The sequence below is a fragment of the Scatophagus argus genome, chromosome 22, assembly GCF_020382885.2.
Source record: "Scatophagus argus isolate fScaArg1 chromosome 22, fScaArg1.pri, whole genome shotgun sequence".
Taxonomy (NCBI): domain Eukaryota; kingdom Metazoa; phylum Chordata; class Actinopteri; family Scatophagidae; genus Scatophagus; species Scatophagus argus.
Genome location: NC_058514.1, coordinates 5,945,961 through 5,957,690, shown reverse-complemented (window position 1 = coordinate 5,957,690; position 11,730 = coordinate 5,945,961). Strand labels below are relative to the sequence as shown.

Sequence of the window (11,730 nt, the reverse complement as noted above, 5' to 3'; positions counted from 1 at the left end):
TGTGGAAATTTAGCTGTTATCTCTGGTTGCTTGGCTACTAATTCAGTGAGTGCAAAACATCCTTTAGGGGCTTATTTGCATATGCAAAGTGCAGAGATAGGGGAATAAACAATCTCTGGGTGTTCGGAGAGGTGTGTGAGTTGTGTGAAGAGGACTGACATGGATCACAGAATATGGAGAAGCAGAGTGCATCAGCAAGGCTTCCTGCCGTCCTCAACTAAGTGCTGCATGTGAGGAGATAGTGTGTGTGTGTGTGTGTGTGTGTGCTCCGAGACTACATCTGCACGAAACTTTGCTGTGAATCATTCAAGTGTGTGTGTGTGTAGAGCACACAAATTGGTGGAACTCAAATAACCTTTTAATTAAAGATTGGTCTGTTTGTAGAGTAAAGGAGAGAGTTAAGTTTGTAGGAACTTATCAAATATTCAGAATAATAACTGTAACGATATGACACTGGAAAAGTTAAAATTATAAGAATGTAACCACAGGTGTCACCAAATTAGTCGGGAGTGAATTCTTAAGGATTACAAACACTATATAGACAAAAGCATTGGGACATGTGACCATTACACCAACAGGGACTTTATTGACATCACATTCTAAATACACAGACAGCTTTGCTGCTATAACAGCTTCCACTCTTCTGTGGAAATTTTCCACAAGATTTTGGAGTGTTTTTGTGGGAGTTTTTGCCCATTCATGCAGCAGAGCATTTGTGAGGTCAGACACTGATGTTGGACCAAAAGGCCTGACTCACAATCTCCGTTCCAGTTCATCCCAAAGGTGTTGGATGGGGTTGAGGTCAGGACTCTGTGTGGGTCAGTCAAGTTCTTCCACCCCAAACTCATCCAACCATGTCTTTATGGAGCTTTGCTTTGTGCACTGGGGCACAGTCATGCTGGAATAGAAAAGGGCCTTCAACAAACTGTTGCCACAAAGTTGGAAGCACAGCATTGTCCAAAATGTCTTGGTATGCTGAAGCATTAAGATTTCCCTTCACTGGAAGTCAGGGGCCGAGCCCAACCCCTGGAAAACAGCCCCATGAAGAGGTGTGTCTGGATACTTTTGTCAATATCGACACTCCCTGAGCAGCCATGTTGTCACAAAAACATCAGAGGGGAAACTGCATCTATTTACAGTGCAACCAAACAAACTCATATTGTTTTAACAACGAGGTCAGTCAATAATGATCACATCTGACTTCATGCCGCACACAGCGTGAGTTTCCACACAACAGCAGGCCACAGTAAGAGGGGTTTGATGAGAAGTTGGAGGTGCGCAGTCTGTTTCCTGCAGATTTCCTTCCACCAACCCCCTTGTTCCATTACTCCCTCCCACAAAAAACTATCTGCTGATCAAAACAAGGACTTGATAAGACAATGTATGTCTCCTATTGCAGATGTATTTTTGATGCAAATTCTTCACAATTAAAGTCAGCCCTCATTTGCCTTGGTGAGCACCTAATGCAATGTCCAATCTGCGTTAACAGTATTGTTGGAGTGCTGTTCTAACGTGTCCTATATAAAGAGAAAATGTCAGAATGTAACACTGAATGACTATTGCTGAAAAAAAATCATCACATAATATCAAATGGGTTTCGATTTCATTAAAATCTTTCATTCAAACTTTTGGTTAAAAATCTGCAACAAGTGTGTCCAAACCAATTCACACACAAAGGAAGAATAAAAAAGCTTGCACACACTCTGAGACATTACATTAAAACATGTATTAAATACAAGTAGAAGCAGAACATCATAACTCAAGCCTGTTTTGTGTGTGTGTGTGTGTGAAAGCACAATAGAAAACCAGAGCCTGATTGACACAGAATAGGACATACACAGGCAATCTGCATACGTGTGTGCGTGTGTTGACGTCAGTGCAATCACGTAATTTGTGATGAACAGCAAACAAAGAGCTGAAGTGATAGATGAACACCGACGGGTTTCGCTTGCTAAATGCTGGAACATTAGTGTTTGCCTTCTGTGTAAACAGCAGACGCAGGCTAACTGAACTAGAGATAATAGATAATAATGTATGGTGGCTTCCATTATCAAAGGATCTCTTTAATCACTTGTAGAGTTGTTTGTTTAATCAGCTCCCCAGAAGACAACACTCTTTTATTTACTTATTTATTTTTATCTTATTTTGTAAGACTAGCAAGACCTCAGACGCAAAGAATAATTCATCAACTGGATGAACGTTGCAGAGGGAGTGGAGCGCACACAGGTGGCCTCTAGGTACAGGGAAATGTGTATGTACAGTCAGTGCTCAGTGTGTAAAAACTTCTGTTACTCCACATTAAGGTCATCTGTGCTTCTGTGGTGATGTTACAGATTTCATTTTCACAGCTTTCCTGCCACCTTTTCATGCTTCTGTCTTTCACATCGTGAGCTGACGATGACAAACTGATTGTGCGGACCTGATGGATTCTGCTGCCTTCAGGCTTCAGCCAACTGGTGTTGGAAATGCCAGTATTACCATTAGAGTAGCACAGATGTATGGCTGTTACTATGTTCTCTTCATGTATTCATATTGTGAGAAGAGGTACGGGGGTATCTGAGGATCATCTGTGATTGGCCAGTGTCTCATCAGCGTTCACGAGCAAAACATGTGCTTTGTTTTCATTCAAAGTGACAAACCCTGACTCTGAGAGACTGAGAGAAACCATAACTGTTCCAGTTTTGTTCAGAATCAATAAGCCTGACTGCGTGATCTCTGTGAGGACAGACATGCGTCATTTGTGTTCATCAAAGCCCTCGATACACTCTGTCCCATCAGCGCGAATGTGTTTGCATAACCCACTCAGCCACGATTTCATAACCACATTCATCTCGGACATTGTTGCCTACTTCCCACACGGCTGAATATTGATGGAGATACAGGTCAGAATTACATTTACTGTGCTTACATGCTTCCTAAAAGCTTTAAATGTGCTCCCAGAGAATATTGAGATGGGGAAGAACAACAAAAAACAAATGCAAATGAACTCAAGGAAGAAGAAAAACAATACTGAGAATTGGTTTTGAAATGAGAGACTTTGTGACGGTATTAGACGAACCTTTGGGTAACTGTCACTGGAGTTGCTGTGGGTTGAGAACTAATATAATTATTGTAATATACTGATTTATACTTAATATACTTATATGATTATAAGAGTCTTTTTATAGTGATTGCTGGTCCATTTAAACATGAAAAAATCCACTTCATTATTAAGGTTCCTTCTGAAAAAATCTGATTTTAAAATGTAACTTGCAACATCATTTGTCTGTTTTTGTCATATTTCTTTTCACATTTAATAAGTGGATTGTTTTTCTGAGCTGTTTTGTGTGTCTGAGGGGTGAGATATAAAACTCAATTTTGAAATACAAAAGTCGGAGCTAAATCCTTAGTTTGGACAAATATTCATAAGTGAGCAAACTTTGCAGCTGACCTATTGAGCTTACCTGATAAACATATGCATACACCCAGAGGCACAAACAAGCTCTCGGTCCTCCAGGTCCAGTGCCAGAGTCGCAGTGTGTACAACCTGCCCTGCAGTAGATTACATGTTTCACAGGCATTTTTTACCACCAGCTGTGTGTGTGTGTGTGCGCGTACGCAGTCAAACAACAGCTTTAAAACAAGTTTGTATCCATGCAAAGTTTTTTTTTTTTTTTGCATGCTGACAAGTGACATTTGATTTTCAAATTTCTGACCTTTGCAACTGTGGATTCATCACATGTGTGGCAGTCATCAGGGACCCAGCAGTTTTCTGTGAACTCATCCAGAGACACGGCCTCCCAGGCGGAGAACTACACTTGAGGATGCCTCACAAATCTCACCAGCTGTCTATCTTATGTGTGTGTCTTTTCCAGAGGCATCGACTATGGTTAACTAGCTACTACTACAGTTTGTGCCGCAGCACGTTTTTATAATATGTTGTCAGTGACGGATCCACACGGTCCTTACCGGTGTTCTTAGAGATTGTCTGGTAACATTTAATGGCGAAGAGCGAGCAGCTCAGGTGAGCAGTTAAGCAACTTTGCAAACAGAATGCTGTTGTTTCACAAGCGCAAAAGTCTTACACTTTAAATAATCCATGGATGCATCTGTGAGGCTTTTATGTCACCCTTTTTGCTCTTTATTTCCATCGCTGCTCCCTCCCCTCTGGGCAGTCGGTGTCATCTGCCTCTGCACAGGTTTTACGCAACACCAAAAAGACAGAATGCAGCTTTTGCTCCGCTTCCTGTCACCGCTCTGTCTCGACTCGAGACAAAAATCACACGGTGCATCTTTTCTGAAAGCAACTGCCTGTCATGAAATCATTACCACCAGGAAAAATTTGTTTGTTTTGTTGTGTTAAGAGCCAGTGTGATGCATGTTGACAGGCCTGAGCCTGGTGTAGCATATTTACCTCATCAGTGACGATTACTGCGTGGGCTTGAGGGTACTGTCATGCTGTTGCCATGACATCTGGAATCCACGAAAAGATCCTGGCGTGTTTGGTGCAAAAGGGGGGGAGGCCTGCTGACAAAAACACACACAAATGAACCGACACATAAAAGACACCCAGACGTGTGTACATTTTATCTACTTGGATAAAAGGGGGACAATAATCCCAGTGACAGCTTTCATGAAAACATAGTGAGTGATTAGAGGTCATTACAACACATCATTCTCTCAGGTAGCCAATCTGATTATATCCCTGCAGCAGCCGATGACAGACCGAGCGGCTTTCAGGCCAACTTTGTGTCAAAACACATTCCCTGTCCGTCATTGCAGGAGTTTTCAGATCTCTCCTGACCAGTCTCTTGGATTCTGTCAGTAAATATTTCATTCTGAGGGAGCATGGAAATGTTGGGATGAGAAAAGTGTTGCATAAACACATTTCAGTGTCCTAGGAGAAGCTGTAAAACCGAGCTAAAGCTTAAAGGGACCTTAGGGGAGAAACATGGTAAGATAGAAAAACAGAACGATGACACATGGAAAAATGCTGATGTACTATTAAATGTTAGATTTAAAATATATGCAAACGTGTGAAAGTGCAGACACACAGACTTCAGGTGCTTTTATATAGATTTCAGTCAGCTAAGATGACAGCTTTTCTTCATACATCCTAAATCGACTAACCCTGCATGTATTTTTTATGTGTTGTGAATTCAGCAGCCAGGCATGCAAAGATCTCATGGAACAGAGTGTGTAATGAGATGAGACACCACTTCATAGAGTTTTACACACACTCTCTCCCACAGTAGCTCGATAAGCTCAACATAAAAACCAGGATCTATATAGAAAGCTCTTATTTTGTTTTCATGGAGGCTGTTTCAGAAAAGGAAAATGAACACTTCCACAGTAAAACAGTACGTCGCCCATGTCTGACAGCACTGCTACAGCCCTCAGTGGCATAGAATAGGTTTGATCAGCTGTTATGCAACCTGTCAGGCGGTTGCCATGGTAATCTGTGCAGGACCACCACCTTTGAGAGGCACTGACCCACGGCAGTCTGCAGCCACATGACGCTCGCCTGCATAATAATAGGCTTACTGGATGCCCCCCCTTCCCACTATTGTTTTCATGTCTCGCTCAGGATTTGTGCTTGTGCTGCTGCTGTGATTGTTTTATGAACCAGTTAACTAAAATATTACAGCATGAAACAGATTTTGTGCTCTCGTCCGAGTGAGTTAGATCACTGCTGTGTAAAACGTTGTGCCTCCGGCTAACAGTCTGCAATTAGAGACTTTCCTTTTTAGGTGTGCAGAGAATCATGTACTGCCATGTGAATCTAGAAATCCTTTCATATTTAAAACGGATCCATTGCATAGAAAAAAGGCAGCCAAAAGGGACTCAAAAAGGGACACTGCAGGGGTCTACAGTCATGCCAGCGGCCCTGTGAGGGTGTAGCCTACTTGGTTATCACAATACCCATAGAAAATAATCAAGAAAGAAAATGAAAAGAAATCTTGAATCTTGAAAAGGCAACTCCTGAATGTAAAATTGTCATAAAAACTCAGATCACTGGTTCTACTGGACGGCACAACATGAGGGGCTGGCTTCCTGAAATGTCCTAGAAATAAGACACTTTGGGCAGTTGCATTTGTAAAACACACGTACTTGCCACTAAACTTGTTTTAACAAAACTGTAACTCACACGGATACGAGAGAACAGACAGGTTTTGATTTAAGTTTGACTTGCGAATGTGCTCATTCACGCAGTAACTTCTCAGATGCCATGCAGCTGCAGCAGTGACAACAGAAAAGGCTGACCACACCATTCAAAGACTATCAATAATTTCAACACACCAAAGGTGAACAGCAGAACTTCAGTCCTGATATGAAGGCTGGACTCAGACTGTGGCCTCTTCGCTCTTCCTCAGTTTTCCTCAGTCTTGATTTCCTTCAGTTTTGTTCCGCCCTCTCAAACAAAACTGTGCCAGTGTTTATTTTAACAAGCCTTTATGTTCATTCCTGGTTTCACATGAAGCCATCTTAATAACAAGTGTCATATTTTGACTCCCTGCAAAGCTAACATTGAGTCTACTGCCTTGAAGTCTCGATGAGAAATAAATAGTTTACCCATGTGATACTGGCCTATTGTTCGACAAGCCACACACAATCTGCTGTTGTAATCAGCTGCTGTCTTGCTCAACCGGCTCCCAAACTTGGCACAGAGCTGATGCTCTGAGTTGTTTGTACCAGAAAGATTTAGCTGTGGGGATTAGAGGTAAAACCTTAAACAAATTAGGCTAGGTAGGCTCCAGGTCGCCACATTCATCATGTCAGGCATATGAAATCATGGACCAGATTTTAAGATATTTTTCAGCACGCATGAGAAGCATCGGCTGTGGTTTCCGATTATCTCCCTTTTCCACTGAAGACATGTGACGTCATGTTTTTCCCAGGCTTTCAATCGTACACAATTCTTGCAGAGGGCCTAAATGCAGCAAAACTGGCAGAGTAGAACATTTGTATAGGGCATAGGGCTGATGTAAAGATGCTGCAACATTACAGTGAGTCACAAGTTCCAAACGCAAATCTTAGTCTTACTGGTCAAGCTACTTCAAAAGTGTAAATATTTGTATTTATATTACATTAATTACTCAAGTAATTGGTTAGATTCATAAGTAGACAACTTTATTGTGGGCATGGGGAGTCAGTCAACCAAGCAGATAATGGAGGAACACTCTACAATATGATCTGTTCTGTAATATACAAAAGGTATGATTCAATAGTGTGTGGGAGAGGGGACAGCAAAAACTGTGAAACATGGAATTTTTCTATCAGAAGATTATAAACACTTGCGTTCAAAAGTTACTTACAAAAATGGCCGTTAGTTTGCCTGACTTGCGTAGCACATGGATTTCTTTTTACTACATTTGTATTCATCATTTAAAGCTATTTAATTCCTACAACACCACGAGTAAGTGAAAATCTGAGTCCAAGGCTGTGTACATTTTTCAGCACTTCAGAACCGTTAAGTTAATAAAAATACATCTTCTTCAAAAGATTACCAACTTCTTCTGAAATCATGAACTGAAATGTTGGCTTTGATGCGGAAAGTCACCCTTTCAGATAGGAAAATGCCTGCTAGCGTTGATCTGTAGGTCAGCTCTTATATGAGAGCTAGATTTCTCAGGTAACTCATTTTCTTCAGATGTATGACTTGTGAAACCGACTCTGTCTTTAAAGTGCTTCCTTGCAGGCCTTTGCGAGCTAATCCAGCTTCATTGTATGGAATGACGAGAGGCAAGAAAAGCATGCGAGAGGCAAAACAGACCGATGAAGTTCTGGAACACGACGGAAGGAGTCATACGTAATCAGCAAATGCAAATGCCATCCCTGCACCAGCCTCGGGTTCCGCCTTAACTATGGATGCCAAGAATGTGTGGAACTAATCCTCAGGATTTGGTATGCTTTGCCCCCTCACCTTCCCTCCACTCTAAACTCCTCTCCCCATCTCCCTCGTCTGTCTTGCTGCACCAATTTTTCCACTGTCCTGAATTTAGTTTCTACACATGGATTTTTTATGTTCACAAACAGTTAACCACCTGTGACTTTCTTCTCATTAAGCTGTTCGGTGGCTCCTGCTTACTTCTACCAAATTCCCCATATGCTAATGTTTTCAACAGTTTGATTATTATCCCCTGCTTGTCCTCATTTTGCCTGTCACTTGCTTGCCTCCTACTTTTTCCCCTGCCTCCTCACTCATTATCTTCTTCCTCTCTCCCTGTGGTGAGTTCAGTCGTGGCTGTATTTCTCCCTTCCTGTTCTCCTTCTCACCCTCCTCTCCCTCACCACCACCACCACCACCACCTATCCTCACTCCTATGGTACATGAACACACTCACCTTGGCAGGTTCCTAAAGTTCATTTGCACCTCTGCAGCAGACTCCACTGAACCGCTGCAAGGGTCACAGCTCTGACCTTGCAAGAGCAGTGCTACTATGGCAACAAGTTAAGAGGCATGTTGACTTCTACCACCCCCACTTTAGTCCACAGAGACAAGGTTGTTTAAGAACTGAAGTAACAGTTTCAGTTTTGAGACCCTGTGGTCAGTAAATACTGTGGCTATTGTGCATCACCATCAGCAGAAGAGCACCATAAAGGGGTTATGGTGCTGTTATCTGGGCCACATAATACTATTATTTTTTGCAATGGTGAAACCAGTTTGGGAATGTGAGTCTGTCAGTAAGCTGGTCCACCACGTTAGCTCAGACTGAAACATCTCAGCAGTTATGGGATTCAATAAAACTGGGTGGAAACTGACTGACTGACTGTGCACAGAGCATTAACCCTCCAATGTAGTGCCACCAGCAGGTGAAAGCTTTCAGTCACACTTTTAAATATTTCAATATCTACAAGATGGATTAGCACCAAATTTTAATTCATAATTCCCAGACAAAGAATAACGACAATCCCCTAAGTTTTCCTTTATTATCAGTTGAGTGCTTTGTGTGAGATATCTTAACAAATATTGGTTAAGACATTCATGTCCTCTCAGGATGAAATATAATCATTTTGGTGGTTTCCTGGCTTTTGAACTAGTGTCATCAACATGTCAAAAAATTCTACTGGTCCATTACTTTTGGTTTATAAATAACTATGAAATATGTAATAAAAATAACTGCAAAATTACTGACATTTCCTTCAGTCTCAGATGTAGTCATTGTTCACTTCTAAATGGCAAATTAGCATGCGAACGCACCATGGTTAACAATTAGTTAGATTAAGCCTTGCTATATAAACAAGCTAGCCCAAGTTAGCCATCCAAAACTATGAAAGGTATAATTGCCCCTGCCTGGATGTTAGATTAAAATTTAGGTTAAAAAAATGGGGCTTCTAGATAAGTAGCTCCTGGTTCTTGGTTGTGGAAAATCACTTGCTGTTGTTCTATTTGTTGTTCTAGCCTCGAGAACAGCTGTAAATCTCAGAAAGCTGTCAGTAAAACTTCTGTCCCTTTGCCCGTAGTTCCAGGAAAGAAGCTTAATTAATGTGCCAATAAGCAACTGCCAAATGGCAAGCCGGCTCCACAAGGTTCAGCAATTGGACAATTGCAGTTGTTATATCACATTTTAAATTAGGGAACATTGCCCCCAATGGGAGGGTCATTATAGAAGCACTAAGTTGTCTGGGCTGGATGGCCTCTTGCGTCAGTGTCTGACTCAGCAAGATCAAATAAGGATATCCTGTTTGAACTGGAAAACAATTTGTTTCTAGGAAAGGATCTAAAAGCTTAATTGTTTAACTGTTTGGTGTGTGTATATCTGTGCTTCCTTGTGTACAAGTTTGAGCAAGCATGTTACTTGTAGGGAGGATGAAACAGAGTGCCAGTGAATGGTAAAGGTAGGAGCGGGTGCTCAAAACACTGGTTCAAGAAGGATGTTTCCTGTTGCCATGGTGGTTTTAAAGACTTTATTCCCTTAAAAAGCCTTGGTCATGCACACTCTTTTGCCTTCAAGACTGGATTTACTCAAATACTAAAATGAGCTTATGTATACTTATTTAACCACTGAAAGTACTTTGGAGTAGTTGGAAAATTTGTGTTCAACACGTCTATGAGACCTAATTTAGGTAACGCCCAAAAACAAATTTTGTTGTCATAGTCAATAAAAATCCTTGGTTGCGCTTCCTCCCATGCCTGCATGGAACCTTTTCTCACTTTGGTAAGTTTACTCAGTCTGTCATCTTAACAGGCAGACAACTGGACTGTGACTCCTGCGTCACAGCGCGAACGAATCCAGGTGGCTCCGAGTCCTCTGAGATGAAAATGGAAGATTCCATGCACTCATACCGACCGGAAACGGGAAGCACACCCAGCTGACCGGCCAACATTTACGGAATGTCTTCCATGTTATTTTTCAGCCCATCTTTCACTCCAGCTACGTGATTTGTTAGCTCGCAATATGAATATTTGATTGTCTTTTAGCCTGGCTTTCCAGGAAAAAGAACTGGAGCAGCAGTTATTCACTTTTCAGCTGGAAGAAGGTGTGTACATAATGGATTCTCAGCTTTTCATGTATTAATTGGTGGAGAACGGTTTCCATGTATGGCCATGGGCGGCTTGCGTGAAGCTACAGTGAAAATGGGAGCTTCTTTGAATAATTTACACCAAGCAATCAAGGCAGATTTCATTCACTCAAAACAGACTTTGACTCTGCATGTGCTATTATCCACAGTTTGGGCTGAACTAATACATGTGGATAGAAATTAAGTCATTTTTGATTTAGTAAAAAGTAAAGCCTGATTCATTTTTAATGTCAGACTGGAATCGATTAAAAATAAATCATATTTTCTCTTATCTTATCCAGATCTTTTTTTTTTTAAATCAATCTCAATAAAAAAGCAGCAGATTATATCATATTCTCTCCTGCCTTTAAATGCACGCCTATACCTAAAGCAGTAATCATCACATCATCCTGGCCACAGAGGGAGGGTAATTGTCACCGTCGTGCATGACACAAACAGGCATACACACACTTTCTTTGAATAGATCCACATCATTACCACATACTGAGAACATGAAGAACTGTTGCACGCGTCCTGCGCCGCATTGAGAAATATGGAGTAATATGTTATGCATGCATGATCATACAGTTATAGTCTGGGACATCAACATGTAAAGCAGCTTCCTCTTCACAAGTGCAGTCGTACTCTTATTTACATGCTTGCATGCACGCAATGGGACACTCTTACACTCTTCTGCCCAGATACTGTATACTGATGATGCTCCTTTGGTCCCCAAACAAGATTATTTACGCATCTTTCTTTTTCACGCATCCATTGCTGGCTGTCTTCCTGTGTTTCATGAGTGGTTTTGGTCAGGCTAATTTCTTGTGTTTGCCCGCTACTACATTTACATTTTGTCAGGGTTTTCCTGGATATTTCTCCATCGTGCTGGGAAGGTCTGTGGCATTTTGGTGAAATTTTACAAGCGCATATAAATCATTTAACATTAAAACACGTCTGTTCTGTGGAATTTGCACTGGAACGAAAAGCTTTGAGATCCTGAAAGCTTAAAAGAGCAAGAGTTGATGGAATAAAGAAAAAATACAGGTCACAGGTGATTTATAAGTGTATGAGCGTGATGCAAAACCTACGCAAAAGTATTAGAGTAATATATCAGCTTGTTTAGTCAGTTGCCCCAGTCATGCCCTACATCTGTCAGCTTGTTAAGAACACCACACTTCTGTCCGGGAAGTGAGCTTGCCAAAATGGGAGAGCAGGAGTGTGTCTGCATAGTAACAAGGCCTGCCA

At 41.4% G+C, this 11,730-nt stretch overlaps 1 long non-coding RNA gene across 1 annotated transcript; it reads right to left on the bottom strand.

The window, feature by feature from the left end:
- Nucleotides 1–843: 843 nt before the first annotated feature.
- On the bottom strand, nt 844–6,413 carry LOC124053970. Its single transcript, XR_006842287.1, has 3 exons — nt 6,280–6,413; nt 4,394–4,503; nt 844–898 (listed from the first exon to the last, which is right to left on the bottom strand). It is a non-coding gene; the product is annotated as an uncharacterized LOC124053970 (long non-coding RNA).
- Between the last annotated feature and the right edge of the window lie 5,317 nt (nt 6,414–11,730).